A 19,221-nucleotide genomic window follows, 5' to 3' on the forward strand; every position below is an offset into this window, starting at 1 on the left:
TCCCGCCCTCCCCGCCGGAGCAGGCTCAGGGCGGCTAACAGCATTATTTCATACATTAATCATACAATCAATAAAACTACTACATTGACAGTTTAATTAAAATTCTAATTAAAATTCTAAAATTAATAAAATATATACTGGTGCTATAATTACGTTTACATTTATGATGGCGAGTTCTTTAGCAGTTTCCCTCTTAATCGGTGAAGGCCAACCGGAAGAGGGTAGTCTTGCAGGCCCCGCGGAACTGCAAGACTACAGAACAATAACTGTAACCAATATAGAACCAACTTAAACACTCAGATGTGCAACATTTACAGTATGTAGTGAGGCCTGTCCCTCTTTCCTGCTCCTAAAACATTGTATACCAGTTGAATGAAGTGCTACCCATTTTATGACTGAATGGGCAGGACTACCCATGAACCCACTAAACCACAACTGCCAATCAGTGAGAGAGGAGTAGGGAGGAACCTAGTCTGTAGGCTTGCGTGGCATCCTGTAACGGGTAATGTAGAATATAAGACTGAACAAGGAAACATACAGTATGTCACAGAAGTGCGTACACCCCCTCACATTTTGTAAATATTTAAGTATATCTTTTTATGTGACAACACTGAAGAAATGACACTTGGCTACAATGTAAAGTAGTGAGTCTACAGCTTGTATAACAGTGTAAATGTGCTGTCCCCTCAAAATTACATAACACATAGCCATTAATGTCTAAACTGCTAGCAACAAAAGTGAGTGCACCCCTAAGTGATGTCCAAATGGGGCCCAAGTAGCCGTTTTCCCTCCCTGGTGTCATGTGACTCATTAGTGGTACAAGGTATCAGGTGTAAAGGGGGAGCAGGTTATCGCTCTCACTTCCTCATACTGGTCACTGGAAGTTCCACATGGCACCTCATGGCAATGAACTCTCTGAGGATCTGAAAAAATGAATTGTTGCTCGACATAAAGACGGCCTAGGCTATAAGAAGATTGCCAAGACCCTGAAACTGAGCTGTAGCACGGTGGCCAAGAGCATCGACCAAAGAAGTTGAGTGCCTGTGCTCAGCGTCATATTCAGAGGTTGGCTTTGGGAAATAGACATATGAGTGCTGCCAGCATTGCTACAGAGGTTGAAGGGGTGGGGGGTCAGCCTGTCAGTGCTCAGACCATACGCCACACGCTGCATCAAATTGGTCTGCAGGGCTGTCATCCCAGAAGGAAGCCTCTTCTAAAGATGATGCACAAGAAAGCCCGCAAACGGTTTGCTGCAGACAAGCAGACTAAGGACATGGATTTCTGGAACCATGTCCTGTGGTCCGATGAGACCAAGATAAACGTATTTGGTTCAGATGGTGTCAAGCGTGTGTGGGAGCAACCAGGTGAGGAGTACAAAGACAAGTGTGTCTTGCCTACCGTCAAGCAAGGTGGTGGGATTGTCATGGTCTGGGGCTGCATGAGTGCTGCCGGCACTGGGGAGCTTCAGTTCATTGAGGGAACCAGGAATGCCAACATGTACTGTGACATACTGAAGCAGAGCATGATCCCCTCCTTTCGGAGACTGGGCCGCAGGGCAGTATTCCAACATGAAAACCACCCCAAACACACCTCCAAAATGACCACAGCCTTGCTAAAGAAGCTGAGGGTAAAGGTGATGGACTGGCCAAGCATGTCTCCAGACCTAAACCCTATTGAGCATCTGTGGGGCATCCTGAAACGGAAGGTGGAGGTGCGCAAGGTCTCTAACATCCACCAGCTACGTGACGTTGTCATGGAGGAGAGGAAGAGGACTCCAGTGGCAACCTGTGAAGCTCTGGTGAACTCTATGCCCAAGAGGGTTAAGGCAGTGTTAGAAAATAATGGTGGCCACGCAAAATATTGACACTTTGGGCCCCATTTGGACATTATCACTTAGGGTGTACTCACTTTTGTTGCCAGCAGTTTAGACATTAATGGCTGTGTGTTGCGTAATTTTGAGGGGGCGGCACATTTAAACTGTTATACAAGCTGTAGACTCACTACTTTACATTGTAGCCAAGTGTCATTTCTTCAGTGTTGTCACATGAAAAGATATACTTAAATGTTTACAAAATGTGAGGGGGTGTACTCACTTCTGTGACATACTGTACATCCAACTCTCCCTATGGACCACAGTATATTAGACAAAGGAGAATTGTGGTGACAGTTTCCTCTCCAAATTAATGCAATTTCTAATGTCAATACCAATTATTAAATTGTGAGTTATCCCACACTGAAAAGACACTGCCTTCCCTGTAGCATCCTCTCCTCAACCAGTTCAGAGAGATGGCCTACATTTGAATCGCAGCCTGCATGATGGGAACCGTTGCCAATTGTTTCATATCATACCACTGCCTTCTGTGCTCACCTTTACAGCCCTCATTTCCTCCAAGAAACACAGAATGTGAAGCCATCCCATTTTTACCCTCACAACAATTGTGGGAGTTAAAGTGTCTTGCCCAAGATTTACTGATAAGGTAGGATTTGAATCCAGATATTCTTAGTCTGCGTCCATGATTGTAGTCATTATATCACAACAGATCAGCCCATGCATTGTGTCTTATGGAAGGTGATTTTTCACTGCTAGGCCATTCAGTTTGGTGTAGTGGTTAAGTGTGCGGACTCTTATATGGGAAAACTGGGTTTAATTCCCCACTCCTCCACTTGCAGCTGCTGGAATGGCCTTGGGTTAGCCATAGCTCTCACAGAGCTGTCCTTGAAAGGGCAGCTTCTGAGAGAGCTCTCTCAGCCCCACCTATCTCACAGGGTGTCTGTTGTGGGGGAGGAAGTAAAGGAGATTATAAACCACTTTGAGATTCAGAGTGAAGGGCAGGATATAAATCCAATATCATCTTCTTTTTCTTCATTTTCTTCCTTGGGGCCCCCTGTCTCCTAAGAGTAATATTTGGGGGGAAATTTTGATTGTAGCAGAAAGGAGAAATTGAGGAAGTTGTTTTCTGATGGGTAATAGAATGTTTGTAAGCCCATTCTGTTTTGAGGGATAGGAATTGTTGGGTGAATTTTCAAATACAATATTACACAAATGACTGAAGACTATTAATTGGTAGGGCAGGTTTACATAAATATATGTAGAGTCAGATACATGTATATTGGTGATAAAAGTAGCCTGTTTGTGTTGATGTGTGGCTTGGGAGAGGCCAATTTATACATTTAATAAAGTTACATTTAGTTTTAACTGCACCACTCCAGGCTGCATGTTAGTTTTCCTCCCACCATGGGAAAGTATTCAGACATTCAGCCTCCACTAGTTGACTGAAGTGGTACTGTCCAGAAGTGCCATACTACTTTTCTGCTGAATATACAAACAGACTCTGGAGAGAGAGAAGTGCAGTTTAAATATATAGATGAAGGAGGGAAAGTATTAGATCCCCTTGCCTCTCTCTCAGCTCTCAAATTTTGTTTCTGGTCTACTCCCACCCTTTTCCCCCGAATCACCATTCTAATTTCACAGCGACCCAATAAAGGAGGCTACACTGAAAGGTTCTGTCTTCCCCAAGATCTCCCTCTTTTCCCACCAGCTGGGACTGCTTCGCACATTTTGTGGCAGGAAACTGTTGAGGTTGCCAGTTTCTAGGCACACCTTCCTGGGGGGCCTGCTGCAAAAGGAGCGGTTGATTAGTTACTCGAAGTCGGGCCTAGCTCAGCAAAAGGCAGCGGCAGTGGCTCCAGTTACGGGGAGATAAGCCAGGAGCATTAGCCAAGTAATTGGCTCCAATCCCTGTTTTCCGGGCTGTTCTCCAGGCGGCTGCCCACAAGCCCAAGCTGCCGATTAAGTTACAGCTCAGTCACCAGCCCTGTCAGGCTAAGGAAGAAACCAGTCGATCCTGGACACAGCCGTGGGAGATGGCTGGATTTAAGGGCTCTGGCTCCTGGCCCTCCTGTTATGTCACACCCAGCCCCATTTTTTCCCACAGAGAGAATCAGAATTCTGGTGGCCTGTTGGTTTAATTTCCAGAACCTCTGTCCTGAGGAGTCCTGGCTGCCACCCACCCAGCTCCATGGCACTAAGGCAGGAGTGCCGAACTCAGTTATGGGGATCGGATGTAATATAAATGAGATCTTGTCGGGCCAGGCCATGTGCGTCATAAGATGTAATGCCAGGTAGCAGAGATATAGACTTTATAAAGGCAAACACAAAGATTTAAAAATAATAATAAAAACATACTTAAAACGCTAGCACTCATTGGTCTTATAGGTGCTTTCTTTGTATCTCTCCCATGGGATCCAGGGAACTGGGCAAAGGAAGCTCTGGCTCTTCTGTTCCTTCCCCAGGGAACCAGGAAGGGGAGGAGCCTCAGCCAATGGAAGGAAGAGAGGCTTGGCTCAATGGCTCCACTGTGTGATTGAGAGAGCCTGGCAAAGCAGGCTCTCCCTCCCCCCTTTCCTTCTCAAGGGAGGAGCAAGACTGGATCTACATATTTTTTGAGGAGAGGGCAAAATTTAAAAAAATGATACCCCCTTGTGGGCCCATTCTACCTTAAGGGCACATAGAATAGAATGGACTCCATACTCAATTTGGTGCCCTCCTCTGGTGGTGCCCGGGGCAAGCGTCTCCTCCGCCCCTCCCTAGATCTGGCCCTGTGGAGAAGCCTCAGCCAATGGGGAAAATAGAGGTTTTGCTCTGTAGGTGTCAGACTTGAAACTTCAAAGTAAAATGGACCATAGTTTGTAGCAGCTTAATCCATTTATTTGAGAATTTGTAGTCTAGGATAGGGACGGATTGAGATTGATACAAATCAAAGCAGAACATGCCATTTTAACCTCTAACATCAAAAGCTAAACAAAAAAACCATTCTCACACTTTTGGGAGGCAATAGCCAGTTCCCAGGCCTCCTTATCTCTTTCTCAAGGAAGGAACCCTGCTGGTTACCTTGAGGCTCACTATCTTCAAAGAGCTGTTACATTTGTTAGTGCTATGCTAGGAATTTCCCAAGGGAGTTAGTAACTGTTGCAAAAGTGTTTGAAATGCAAGCTTTTATTCATAGGGTTGGTAGGATCATTCAAAATGGAGTCAGTTAGGGCAAGGGGACATGAACAGTTTAAGGCACATTAAACAGGTAAGTTACAATGTCTGACATACTGCCCCCCCTAAGCTCTTGCTCGGGGTTTGTCTGGGTGCAGTAGGTAAAACTTCTTTAGCAACTGGGGGGCTCTTAGGTCAGTTGACTTAACCCACTCGTCACAGCTACTAGGGAAATACTTCCAGCGAACCAAGTAGTTCAATACCCCCCTCTTTAATCCTGACTCAGAAGTACGCATCCCTCAGATCAAGCTTGCTAAAAACCCGCCCTTCTGACACTGTGCTCAGTAGGTCTTTGATCAGGGGGATGGGGTAGGCATTGGACATGGAGATCCCGTTAATCCTGCGAAAGTCTGTGCAAAGTCTCAGGCTCCCATCCTTCTTCCTGAAGAGGACCGGGGCAGTGTGGGGTGCCGTGGCAGGCCTTATGAACCCCCGCTTCAAATTTTTGTCTATGAATTTTCTCAGTTCGTCCTTCTCCGCCCACCCCATTGAGTATAGTTTAGCTCTGGGGAGCTCCTGCCCCGGAATCAGTTCAATAGCACAGTTCGTGTCTCGGTGGGGCGGCAGCTCGTTAGTTTCCTCCTCACTGAACACGCGTCGGAGGTCCTGGTATTCTTTGGGTATCGACTGGATTTCCTCCACCGTTACACACGTCTTTTCATTCGCCGGAGGGGGTGTGGGGCCCCATTCCTCCCTCCAGTGGTGGTGGTTGCACCGCCAGTCCGTAAAGTCTATCGTTTGGGCTTCCCACTGAATGTCTGGTTGGTGTCGGGCTAACCAGCCCACCCCCACCACGACATCGAAGGACGAAGATGGGGCTACTACAAAGACCTCCACCCCCAGTGGTCTTGGGTTCCCACTGGCACCTCTTGGGTCTCTTCTGTGCACGGCTTCCCCCTCATGGCTGTTCCATCCATCTGTTCGAACTGGATGGGGTGGGGGAGCGGGACCTTGGCCAGTCCTAGGGCTTCTACTAACCAAGGGGTAATGATCTCCCGGGTGCAGCCAGAGTCTATTAACGCTCAGGTATGCATGAATCGTTTTAGTTTGGGGTTTAACAATGTCACTGGCATAAACAGCAGGGCCCCCGTTATTCTCACCCGTAGTGGTGCCGTCAGTTCCACAACCTGCCGCTCGGCACCCTTCAGTGCAGGTCGCTGTCGTTTCCCGCCGACTCTGGATCCCACAATCTTCTCCCGAGTCGTCGACCATTATAATATCCTCGTCAATCGCCAGGGATGTGGCGGCGCTGCCCCGATTGGGCTCCTTCGGCTTGCTCCCTGCTTTCTTGGGTCCCATGGTTGACTGCTTTGGGGTCTGTGGCGGGGCGCGTGGCTTCTTGGGGCAATTAGCCGCCAGGTGCCCGGGGTCGCCGCAGCGGAAACACCTCCGTCTGAGGCTTGGGGCCAGGCTGCTCGTATATACTCACGAACCATCTTCTCGCGGCCCCCTTCAGCTTGGAGGCCAGGTAGTCTACTCTGCTCAGCTCAGTTGGGAAGGTTCCCCCCCAGTGCGTCATAAAGCTGTTGCACTGGATAGTAAAGTACTCCACCTCCTCCGGATCCCCGTCAAAGGTTAGCTGTAGTTCTCTCCCTCTCCCCCCATCCCATAGCCCCGGGATCTGGGGGGCGAGCGGTCCGACTGGCCACCCTGGAGGCAGTGCTGGCATGGGGATGGGGCCTGGCGGTGGTCCTGCCAGCGCTGGTACCGGTGCCTGTGCAGGCGCAGGGGCCAGGCCCGCTGGTTGATCGGGTGGCGGCCCGGCTGGTTCCTCTGGCACGTCTGCGGGGGGGGGGGGGGTCCGCTGGCGGACGGTCGCCTGGGCCCCTCTGTATTTGCTCGCGGATCAGGTCCAGTTGCCTCTGCAGTTCATGCGTGATGTGCATGTGGCTGGCCTGGACCTCGTTCTGGATTTCTCTGGCCCACAGCAGCATCTCGTTCCTCAACAGGAGGGCCTCCTCGCTCCCTCTCGAGATTTGGCTGTCTCCATCTCCGGGGCTTCCCCCTCTTTCTCCTCCTGTTGCCGCATCCTCTCCCTTGGCGCCCACTCCGGAGATCAGGGTGGTGAACTGTCCGGCGGCCTCATCCATCAGGGCTGATGATTTGCGCGGCTCCCACTTCCTCGGGGTGAGGAGTAGTGTGGAGAAATGTATCGGGGATCCCCCCTTCCTTAGGGTTATGGTAACTCTACGTGGGATCACCGGCTCGTCTGTTGGCTCAGTGGGCTCTCCATTATCCGGTACTCTGGCAGCCATCCAGCTAAAAGTTGCCGGTTTGGATAAGCTCCAAAATAGGGATCAATCTCAAAATGTCAGACTTGGAACTTCAAAGTAAAATGGACCATAGTTTGTAGCAGCTTAATCCATTTATTTGAGAACTTGTAGTCTAGGATAGGGACGGATTGAGTGATACAAATCAAAGCAGAACATGCCATTTTAACCTCTAACATCAAAAGCTAAACAATAAAACCATTCTCACACTTTCGGGAGGCAATAGCCAGTTCCCAGGCCTCCTTATCTCTTTCTCAAGGAAGGAACCCTGCTGGTTACCTTAAGGCTCACTATCTTCAAAGAGCTGTTACATTTGTTAGTGCTATGCTAGGAATTTCCCAAGGGAGTTAGTAACTGTTGCAAAAGTGTTTGAAATGCAAGCTTTTATTCACAGGGTTAGTAGGATCATTCAAAATGGAGTCAGTTAGGGCAAGGGGACATGAACAGTTTAAGGCACATTAAACTGTTTAAGTTACAATGTCTGACAGTAGGTCCTGTGTGATTGAGCAAGCCTTGGAAAGCAAGCTGTAATGTAGAAGGAAGCAAAAGAGGGGGAGAAGGAAGCAGACAGCAGCCAGTTGCTTGGGGGCCAGATAGGAGCCCTCATAGGGCCACATGTTTGACACCCCTGACTAGGGAATCTGCTTTTCCTAAGCACTCATATTATCAATTCTTTTGACCTAGCTGCTAGTACAATTCAGACCCAAGTCCTTGTTCACTCATTTATGGAAGCCAGACTACAGAAATCAGTTCCCTCCTGTGGAGGGTGGATGCTATGGCAGTATACCCAGCTGAGATCCCTCCCCCTCCTCAAACCCTGCTTACCCATGCCCAAAATCTCCAGAGTTGGCAACCTTAGTTATTTAGGAGTCTTACTAGGGTTTCCAGCTCCCAGGTGGAACTAACAACTGATTTCCAGACTACAGAGATCAGTTCCCATGGGCAAAATGGCAGCTTTGGAGAGCAGTCTATGTGTGGTGTCACATCCCTGCTGAGCTCGCTCCCCAAACTCCACCCATCCTAGGTTCTGCCCCCAAATCTCCAGGAATTTTGCAGCCCAGAGTTGGCAACCCTACTCCTTGTGTAGATAGTCAAGCTGTTCAACTGGCCAACCCACCATAGAAGTAAAAATATTTGATGAGGTGGCTTAGGGCTGCCAATACCCCGTTGGGGGCAGGGGATCCCCTGATTTGGAGGCCCTCCCCCCACTTCAGGGTCATCAGAAAGCAGGGGGGGGATGTCTGCTGGGTACTCCATTATACTCTGTGGAGACCAATTCCCATAGGGTATAATGGAGAATTGATCCGTGAATTATATCTGGGGCTCTGGGGGGGCTTTTTTTTTGAGGTAGAGGCACCACATTTTAAGCAGAGCATCTGGTGCCTCTCCTCACCCTGCCCCCAAGTTTCAAAAAGATTGGCCCAGGGGGTCCGATTCTATTAGGGTTTCCAAGTCCAATTCAAGATATATCTGGGGACTTTGGGGGTGGAGCCAGGAGACTTTGGGGGTGGAGCCAGGAGACTTTGGGGGGTGGAGCCAAGATCATGGCTGTGACAAGCAGGTATCTGGGGCTCTGGGGGGGCTGTTTTTTGGGGTACAGGCACCAAATTTTCAGTATAGCATCTAGTGCCTCTCCCCAAAATAACCTCCAAGTTTCAAAAAGATTGGACCAGGGGGTCCAATTTTATGAGCCCCAAAAGAAGGTGCCCCTATCCTTCATTATTTCCTATGGAAGGAAGGAATTGAAAAGGTGTGCTGTCCCTTTAAATGTGATAGCCAGAACTCCCTTTGGAGTGATAGCCAGAACTCCCTTCAGAGTTCAGTTGTATTTGTCACAATCTTGCTCCTGGCTCCACCCTCAAAGTCCCCAGATATTTCTTGAGTCAGACCTGGCAACCTTGGGGTGGCTGAAAGGCCTTTGTCCAGAAACTGAAGACTTCTTGTTTGTCCCAATGGCTGATGTTTGATGCTAGTGCTGAAGGATAGGGCAGGGAGGTTAGTACCTACTTAAAGAAGCACTAAGTGACTTTTGGCCTGTCTTAGTTGTGTGCATATGTGAATGCCTGTAGGCTGACACACATCACTGGATTTCACTCAGCACTTAAGGATTCACAGCTGAGTGTGTGATGTGACTGACACCATTCTTAAGTACTGTTTGAGACAACAGGGAGAGAACAGAATGCCTGTAGGAACGTGATGCCTGTAGCCTGGTACAGATTTGGGGTGAGTCATTCATACATACACACCAAGTTGGTGGCTTATTTTTGCAGCAATGAAGGGGTAAACATGGCATGCACAATGTGCCTGGCAGTCTGGATTGCAGATTTGCTTGTATTTATTTATGGTTTTTTATAGTCTGCCTTTCTCACTGGAACTCAGGACAGATAACCATGCAGGATGGGACATTCAGCAAACAATGCCATAGGATTAAGATTGTAGAACTAAACAGAAATCTGAAGCAAAGTATTAAGTTTTAACATGACACATTAATGATGCAAAATTACACAGTAGGATCCTACTTATAGCAAGCCGAATCCAGTGGTATAGACTGCAGTCCCTAATCATTTATCCATTTTGTACAGCACTATTCTATTCCCTGCACAGAAAAGCCCTCTTGAATAATTAAATCTTGCATAGTTTGTGGAAAGCCAGGAGAGTGGGAGCCTTCTCAGGCAGGGTATTCCATAAGATGGGGGCCACAACAGAGAAGCCCCATGTGCAGTTGTTGATTTTGCCCATTTTAGGTTGACACCTACAGAGGGCCCTGCTCTGATGAGCAAAGCTGCCATGGTGGCGCATAGAGGAAGAGGCGGTCCTGTGGATATTTTGAGTCAGCAGGGGTTTGGATTTGAAAGGGGATATACACTCACCCTTTGGGCACTTCCAGTGTCACCTGTGAGCAGATAGTTATAGGATGCTAACAGTCGTCCATACACCAGTGTTTCAGTACATGCACATCTTGCATTGGATGACATGGGTTCTGGCCCCTGTAAGCTCACGCTTCAGTAAATCTCTTAAAGTGCCACCAGATTCCTGTATGTTTTTGCTACAACATGGCTGCTACAACTCAGATTTGTTACCCTAAGGCTGTAAGCTTTCCAGAGGTGAAGCTTTCTTGTCCTCACTTTCTAGAGAGGGGCTGAGTGGGTTTTCACTTATGAACAGCTGGGTCTTTGGAATCTGCTGGAGCATTAGTGTTTTTGTTAAGGATTTGAGGGGGAGTGATTTTATATGGTTTTCAAGACTCTTGTGAAAACTGCCTCTAGGATAATTTGCACATGCAAATGTATCACTTTTCCTATGCTTCCCTATTGCATGTTGAATGACCCACTGCCCAAGTTGACTTCATCGCAAGGATTGATTTTAAGATTATATGGACGTTCTAGCAGCTCACAGGGCTCATCTGGTTGGCATGAACTGCTTATTCTGCAGTAGTTGTCAAAACAACCCAGGGTTATTGAAATTTATTTATAACCCACTTTCCTCCTTATTAGCAGCCCAAATAGCCCAGCTTTTAGCCCAAGCTAATTAGAACTTGGAAGCTAGGGAGGGTCAACCCTGGTTAGTTCTTGGATGGGATGGAACACCACTGAGGAAGACAGAGGTTGCTACACAGAGCAAGGCAATAGCACCTCTGTTTGTCTCTCACTTCCAGTGTGCTGTGGATGGGGTTGCTGTGAATCAGTTGCAACTCAAAAGCATGTTCTTCTTTCTCTCCAGCGAGGACCCAAAGTGGTTCTCTCCTTCATTTTTGTGCTCACAGCAACAACCCTGTGATTTAGGTTTAGGGTTGCCAGGTCTTTGTTGGAAAATACCTGGAGACTTTGGGGATGGATCTGGGAGAGGGCAGGGTTTAGGGAGGGTAGGGGCCTCAGCATGGTACAATGCCATAAAGTCCAACCTTCCATGCAGCCATTTTCTCCAGGTGAGCTGATCTCTGCCATCTGGAGATCAGTTGTAAAGAGGGAGATCTCCAGGCCTCACCTGGAGGCTGGCAACCCTAGCTGAGAGAGTGACTGGCCCAAGGTCACCTAGCTTGCTTCTATGGCAGTAGAAGATTCATACCTGGCACCAGTGTTCCCTCTAAGCTGAGTTAATGTGAGCTAGCTCACAGTTTTTGGTGGTTAAAACAATTTTATTTGGTAACATATGGTAACAAATTATATTTCTTGCATCATTAATAACTTCTTTTATCTATCCCATATATTACTTTCTACCCACCCCTCCCCCCGTTACTTGACCCCCACCGGTGTTATTTACTTAAAGTACTAATGTTTAAAGGTACCCTTAACTAATAAAAACAAAAATTAATATTCTTCTTTTTTCTAAGACTTAATCATTATCAAAAATTGTCCAGTGTCCTTTTATTTTCCATTCTTTTTCTACATATCTTCTGAACTTTTTCCACTCCATCTTAAAAACTTATAAATCATAGTCTCTTAAAATTCTTGTTAATTTGTCCATTTCACTTCATGTCATAACTTTTACAATCCCATCCCATTTCTCTGGTATTTTTTCTGGCTTCCACAACTGCGCATATAATGTCCTAGCAGCTGAAAGCAAGTACCAAATTATAGTTCTATCTTCTTTTGGAAATTTTTCCATTTGTAATTCCAACAGAAAACTCTCTGCAACTTTCTTAAATTCATATCCCAAGATCCTAGAAATTTCTTGTTGAATCATCTGCCAATACTTTTTTGCTCTTTCACAAGTCCACCACATATGGTAGAAAAAACCTTCATGTTTTTTACATTTCCAACATCTGTCTGGCATCTTATTATTCATCTTTGCCAATTTCTTAGGACTCATATACCATCTATACATCATTTTAAAACAGTTCCCTTTAATACTATGACACATCGAAAGCTTCATAGAGTTCTTCCACAAATATTCCCAAGTTTCCATCTGTATTTCTTTATTTACATTAATTGCCCACTTAATCATTTGAGATTTCACTACTTCATCTTCCGTAGACCATTTTAAAAGTAATTTATATAATTTTGAAATTAATTTTTCGTTGTCTCCAAGCAAAACTTTTTCCATTAATGTTTGCTCTTTTCTTATTCCTTCAGTTTTAATGTCATTCTCCACCAAGCTCTTTATTTGTTGTATTTGAAACCAATCATATTTATTATTCAGCTCTTCAGCAGTTTTCAATTCTATTTTGCCACTTTTTAAAATAGTTGATTATATGACAACCACTTTTCTTCACCCGTCTCAGCTGTAATTTTTATCACTTCGGCTGGCACTATCCATAACGGTTTTCTCTCATCTCCATATTTCTTATATTTCATCCATGTATTTAGCAAGCTGTTTCTTATATAATGGTGAGAGAAAAAGCCATCTATCTTTCCCCCCCATAATACATATAAGCGTGCCAGCCAAATTTATTTCCATGACCTTCCAACGCTAAGAGTTTTTTGTTTAACAACATTATCCATTCTTTTATCCATACTAAGCAAACTGCTTCATAATATAATTTTAAGTCTGGTAATTGAAATCCGCCTCTCTCTTTTGCATCTGTTAAAATTTTCATTTTAATTCTTGGTTTCTTCCCCGCCCACACAAACTCTGAATTTTTTTTTTGCCATCTATTAAATTGTTTACTGTCTTTCACAGTCGGAATAGTTTGAAACAAATACATTATTCTTGGTAGAATATTTATTTTAATTGCGGCTATTCTACCCAACAGTGACAAATTAAGTTTATTCCACTTTAACATATCTTCATCCATTTTACGCCATAGCTTCTCATAATTATTTTTGAACAAATCAATATTCTGCATTGTTATCTGCACACCCAAATATTTTACCTTGGAGGTAACTTCACAGCCCGTTAGTCTCTGTAATTCTTGTTGCTTATTTATTTGCATATTTTTACATAGAAGTTTTGATTTTTCTTTATTAATACAAAGTCCCACCAACTCCCCATATTCTTGTATTTTGGCTAACACACTGGATAGGTCTGGGGGTAAAAAAAATAATAAGGAAGGAAAATTGCTAAAGTCTTTTTTTGAATTGGTCAAACAAGAAAATTTGGAGGATATATGGAGGAAATTTAATCCTGAAGTGCGGGACTATATCGCTTTTTCAGCAAGACATAAAACTTTTTCCAGAATTGACATGTTGTGGGGCACTAAAGACTTAGGCCTTATAACAAAGAAAATAGAGATTTTACCTAAAATTGAGGCTGACCATAACCCAATAATGTGGATTACAAAATTGTCTAAGAAGTTGAGAAGATGGAGATTGAATGAAAATTTACTACAGAATAAAGAAATAGTGACATCTCTAGAAAATGAAACTAAAGCTTTCTTCCAAATAAACGATAAAGAGGATATAGAATTTCAGACTGTCTGGGATGCTTATAAAGCAGTAATGAGAGGAATATTGATTACATTGAATAACAAAGATAAGAGGGCAAAAGAAAAACAGATGTTGGACATTCGAAATAAAGAAAAAAGAAGGGGAACTGAGAAAAAGGCCAGGGAAAAAGAAAATTATAAGGGAGATTACAATATTACAAACGCAAATGAGACATTTGTTAAATAAAGAACTGGAATGGAATCTGAAAAGATTGCAGCAGAAATCTTTCGAGGGAGCAAACAAACCCGGAAAATATTTGGTCTGGCAACTGAAAAAAGAGAGAAAGTAAAATTATTAATAAAATTGTGGTGGATGGAAGAGAGGTGGTAGATCAAGAAGGAATAAATAGCGAATTCTTTAAGTATTATGCTGAGTTATTTAAAGGTGATAAAATAAGGAAAGGAAAGATGGATGAGTACTTACAAAAGATAAAAATAGCACCCTTAGCAGAAAATATGCGAAAAGTTTTGAACGATCCAATTGAAAAAATAGAAATTGTAGCAGCAATTAATGCAATGAAAAATGTAAAAGCACCTGGGCCAGATGGATAAATAGCTAATTTTTTTAAAACCCTCAAAGAGGAGTTAATCCCGAAACTTCAGAAATTGATGAATATGATAAGAACAAAAGGGAAAATACCAAATACGTGAAAGGAAGCTGTTATTTCGTTGATTCCAAAGGAAGATAGAGATGTTACGAACGTAAAAAATTATAGACCAATTTCATTATTAAATAATGACTTTAAAATATATACAAGAATCTTGGCAGAACGGTTTAAACAATATTTGATAAATTTTAATTAATGAAGATCAAGCGGGGTTTCTTCCCAAAAGGCAAATAAGAGACAATATCAGAACTGTTGTAAATATTGTAGAATATTATGAAAGACATCCAGAAAAGGAAGTAGCATTATTCTTTACGGACGCAGAGAATGCATTTGACAATTTAAATTGGGATTTTATGTTTGCAGTAATGGAGAAAATGGAGCTGGGAGAAAGCTTTATAAGAATGATAAAAGCAATATATACTGAACAACGTGCAGGGCTATGTATAAATGCTGATCTTACAGAAGACATGATAATTAGTAAAGGTACAAGACAAGGTTGTCCACTTTCCCCACTGGTGAAATATTACTGATGCAAATTCAAGAAGATAAAGAAATAGAAGGATTAAAAGTAAAAGGATTTACTTAAAAAATACAGAGCATTTGCAGATGATATAATGTTTATAAATGAAAACCCCACACAAGCTAGCTCACAGTTTTTAACCTCCAGCTTATACATTTCTGTCTTAGCTCTGGAAAAATGGCCCCAGAGCAAACTAATTTATGCAGTATCTCATTTCTTTAATGGCAGTAGCTCACAGACTCCACATTAGAGAGAACACTGCCTGGTGCTCACAGGTCCTAGTCCACCACGCTAAGTATTGCACCACACAGAGTTTAATTAAAGCATCACCTGGAACAGTAGTGTTTGGGAGGCATTAGGGGTTGGGCAAACACAAGGCTTCAGGTTGCATCCCTAGAAGTAGGCCTTGATGCATAACACAAATAGGCCATGTTTTACAATTTAGCAGATTTTGTCTCTTAGTTGCTCATGTTTATGTATCTCCTTCAGAGAATAAGTCGAAACTCCAGGGAATCTGAGACTCTTTGCATTTAGTCTTCTTTTGAAGGTGCCAGATGCCCATGTTTTGGTAGCCGGTGACTTTAATGCCAGAACTGGCCAATCCGATGAGTCACTATGCTTAAGTCATAATGCAGCCCCTCCTCCCCCTTTGAGGATTTCACACGTCCTTGGCAGTCTAAGGATGTTGATAAATGGTCTGACTCAGCATAAAGGCAGCATCATACATGATGTTGCATAAGGATGCAAGAGGTGCCCTGTTGGGTCAGTCCAACCATCCTGTTTCATGTAGTGGCTACCCAATTGCCCCAGAGGACCAGTAGATAGGGCATATAGGTTAAGGCCTTCACCTGATGTTGCCCCCTAGCACTGCTATTTGGAGCTGTCTTCCTTACAGGTTTCCCTGCCCTAGTCCCCAAGCAGTGGCCACCCCTTCCCCTGAGCCACCAGGGCTTTTGCAATTTAAAAAAGACACCAAACGGTGGTGGAAAGTGCCATCAGGTCACAGCTGATTTATGGTGACCCTGTGGGGTTTTCAAGGCAAGAGACGTTTAGAGGTGGTTTGCCATTTCCTGCCTCTGTATCATGACCCTGGTATTCCTTGGAGGGATCCCATCCAGAAGAAAAAGAATTGCAGATTTATACCCTGCCCTTCTCTCTGAATCAGAGACTCAGAGCGGTTTACAATCTCCTTTATCTTCTCCCCTACAACAGAAACCCTGTGAGGTGGGTGGGGCTGAGAGGGCTCTCACACCAGCTGCCCTTTCAAGGACAACCTCTGCCAGAGCTATGGCTAATCCAAGGCCATTCCAGAAAATACTAACTAGGGCTGACCCTGCTTCACTTCTGAGGTCTGACAAGATCAGGCCAACCTGGACCTTCCAGGTCAAGGTCACTAAAATTTAGTGGGTTTTTTTTTTAATAGACCGCACTGATGGGAGGGGTGGGGAGAGGAAATAGATGCCATGGGGACAACAGGGTCATAGGAAATGGCTGCCATGTGGGTCAAGAAATTTGAATTTATCTACTCATATAGCAGCTGTCCAGGCTTGCTTGCAGTCTCCCAAAACTTTTGAGGAAAGCCGATTTGAGAAAGACCAAAGCTGGGGAACCCCCACCCCCCAAGAGGTGCATGAATATACTATGATGCTGTGGGGAAGCTGGAAAAACACCCACTTCCCAAAAGCATTGAACTTGGTGCAGATAACCCGTGTGGAAGACTCCAGAGGCTTACTGTCTCTGGATAAGAAGGTTCCTTTTAGTTATCAGGGCAATGCAGTTTTATTTAATGATGAACATGCATGCGTGAACCAGCCTTAGTTCATTGCAGGATTGTAAAAATTGCCTACCATGCTGAGTAAAATCAACAGAGAATCCAGCAGTCTCTTAAAGAAAAAACAACTTCGTGTTGTATGCATTTGTGGGGCAGATCCCATTACATCAAGCCACAATAAATGTGTCATCTGGGAGTCATTAGACTCTTTGTTGTTTTTGTGGGCAAGGGATTAAGATCCTTGCTCCTGTGGAATTTCTCACTGGGATGAGGGAGGGATTGCCTCATAATAAGCCAAAAGGAATTTTTAAAAAACATTATATGAGAATGGGTTCTTATGTTCCATAAATATTGGCATTTATGGGTACATGAGCTAACAAAGAGGGAGGGTGTTGGACTGGTAATTAGTGCTATGAATTAGTTCAGAATAGATGGATGTCATCTCAGTTCTTCTTTGGCTTGGAATGCTGAATGAGATTCTGGGCATGCCGCAGCGTTCAGCTGACCGGGCACCCCAAGCCAGCTGCTTTGTAGATGCATGTAGAGAAGTTCTTTTAATATTAACCTCTTGCTGCCCAATGAAGCTTTCACTGTGAAATTATTATGTGAACAAGAAAACCAGACTCCTTGTAGGTACATGCACTTTGCTGTTAACTCTTCATATTTGTGGACTGCTGGGAACTCTGTTACCAGACCTGCCTCTTTGGTGAATCTCTTATCTGCTTGGATAAATTCTTTTGATTGTTTTTTTCAAACATATCTGTGGGGAATACTATCACCACAGTTGTGATCTAAAGCCTTCTCTTGCTCCTGACTTTGTTTGGAGTGGCTGAATTTTTAAGCCGCTCTCCGTTATGTGGGGTACATGGTGTGTGTGGGGGTGGAACTAGTGCAATTATGTCACCTGGAAGGACCTGGCAACCCTACATTCCTCAGTTTGCAATACCCAGGCAAAATGATAAAGAGCATTTGTTAATGATAATATGATAATGATAAGGTGTTAATGATAATATGTCTTGGAGGTCATTAATTCATCGGGTCACCATAAGTTGGAAGCAACTTTACCACTCTCCACACACACACAAATGTGTCTGGTTCCCTAGTTATTATCTCATCAAATTGTATTAAAATAGAAAGAACAAATAGCTAAAGAAAGTGGCTGATTAAAAAGGAAAACGACCTTTGAAAAATTAATCACTGGAGATTCATAACATCTACTAGGAAAAATTTTATAAAATGTTATTGTAGTATGACTCAGAAACACAGCAAGTGAAAAATTGCATGACAAAATGGATGCAAAATTTTGGAGAAAATATACACAGGAGTCCATAGGAAAATCTTTGGAGTAAAGAAATTAAGTTTACTGAATGCCAAACAGAGAGGGAACTGATATAAAATGTTCTTTAGATGGTATTATCCATAAATATATAACAAAAGCAAATAAAGATTATAATAAAAAGTGCTGGGAATGTTAGGATACAGATACAAGGAAAGGAAAGGTCCCCTGTGCAAGCACCAGTCGTTTACGACTCTGGGGTGACGTTGCTTTCACAACGTTTTCACAGCAGAGTTTTTACGGGGTGGTTTGCCATTGCCTTCCCCAGTCATCTACACTTCCCCCCCCAGCAAGCTGGGTACAACATCCTATCATATGTGGTGGGCCTGTAAGAAAACTAGAAAGCATTGAATGGAGATACATCAAGAAATGCAAAAGGTACTAAAACTAAAGTTTGTAATGGACCCAAAAAGTATGCTATTAAATGTCTTACCAAGCAATAGTACAAAAATACACAATGAATTATTTAAGTATATGTTGACAGCGGCAAGAGTAATATTTGCAGCAAAATGGAAGGCAGCAAATGTTCAGACTTGAAGGAACAAACTGAATGAATACACAACAATGGCAAAGCTAACATCTCTCATACATAGGAGACCAACTTCAGAATTGAAAGAAAAGTGGAAAGTCTTTTTTAGTTATATAGCTGAAAATCAAGAAACAATAAATCAAAAGAGAATGATAGAAAGATTTATGTAACACATACTTTATAATGAAAATAGTAGATATGTAGGTAGAGAAGATAGAAAAAGTAATTAAATAGACGCGAAATATTAAATATTAAAAAATAAATCTAAGCAAGTTCTTTATAATGTAACTAAATATTTGATTTTGAGTATAAATAAGTATAATTTGTATTTTATGTCTCTAGGTCTGCAAATTGAAATGTAAATATGTATAAAAATATTTTTTTCTCCCTTTCTTTCAATCAGTCTGTGGTCTCAGGAGACCACAGCTTCATTACAAATTACATAATAATGAAAGCAATGGGTTAGCCAGTTTTATTACCTTGCTGTTCCATCACGGCTTCATTAGAAACTGGCTTCACACATGATGTGAAAGTAAGTGTGCATTGTATGAGTGAGTTTCTGTGTTATCCTACCATGCTTCAATTGTCTCATGTGGGGGTGGGGGTGGGGGAGTACAGCTCAGTGGCTGAGCACAAGCGTTGCATGTTGAAGATCCCAGAGGCTGTCTTATCATCACTAGTTGGACAGGATCTTAGCAGTGCTGGTAAAGGATCTTTGCCTGAAATTCTGGGAAATCATTACTAGTTGGAGTAGACAGTTCAGAGTTAGATGAGCCAAT

At 43.6% G+C, this 19,221-nt stretch overlaps 1 protein-coding gene across 1 annotated transcript in view; it reads right to left on the minus strand.

The window, feature by feature from the left end:
* The window catches only part of CACNG6 (calcium voltage-gated channel auxiliary subunit gamma 6), a 49,377-nt gene that overhangs the window by 13,331 nt on the left and 16,825 nt on the right, over positions 1–19,221 (minus strand). The window lies entirely within an intron of this gene.

The sequence above is a fragment of the Heteronotia binoei genome, chromosome 15 (genome assembly GCF_032191835.1).
Source record: "Heteronotia binoei isolate CCM8104 ecotype False Entrance Well chromosome 15, APGP_CSIRO_Hbin_v1, whole genome shotgun sequence".
NCBI classification, from domain to species: domain Eukaryota; kingdom Metazoa; phylum Chordata; class Lepidosauria; order Squamata; family Gekkonidae; genus Heteronotia; species Heteronotia binoei.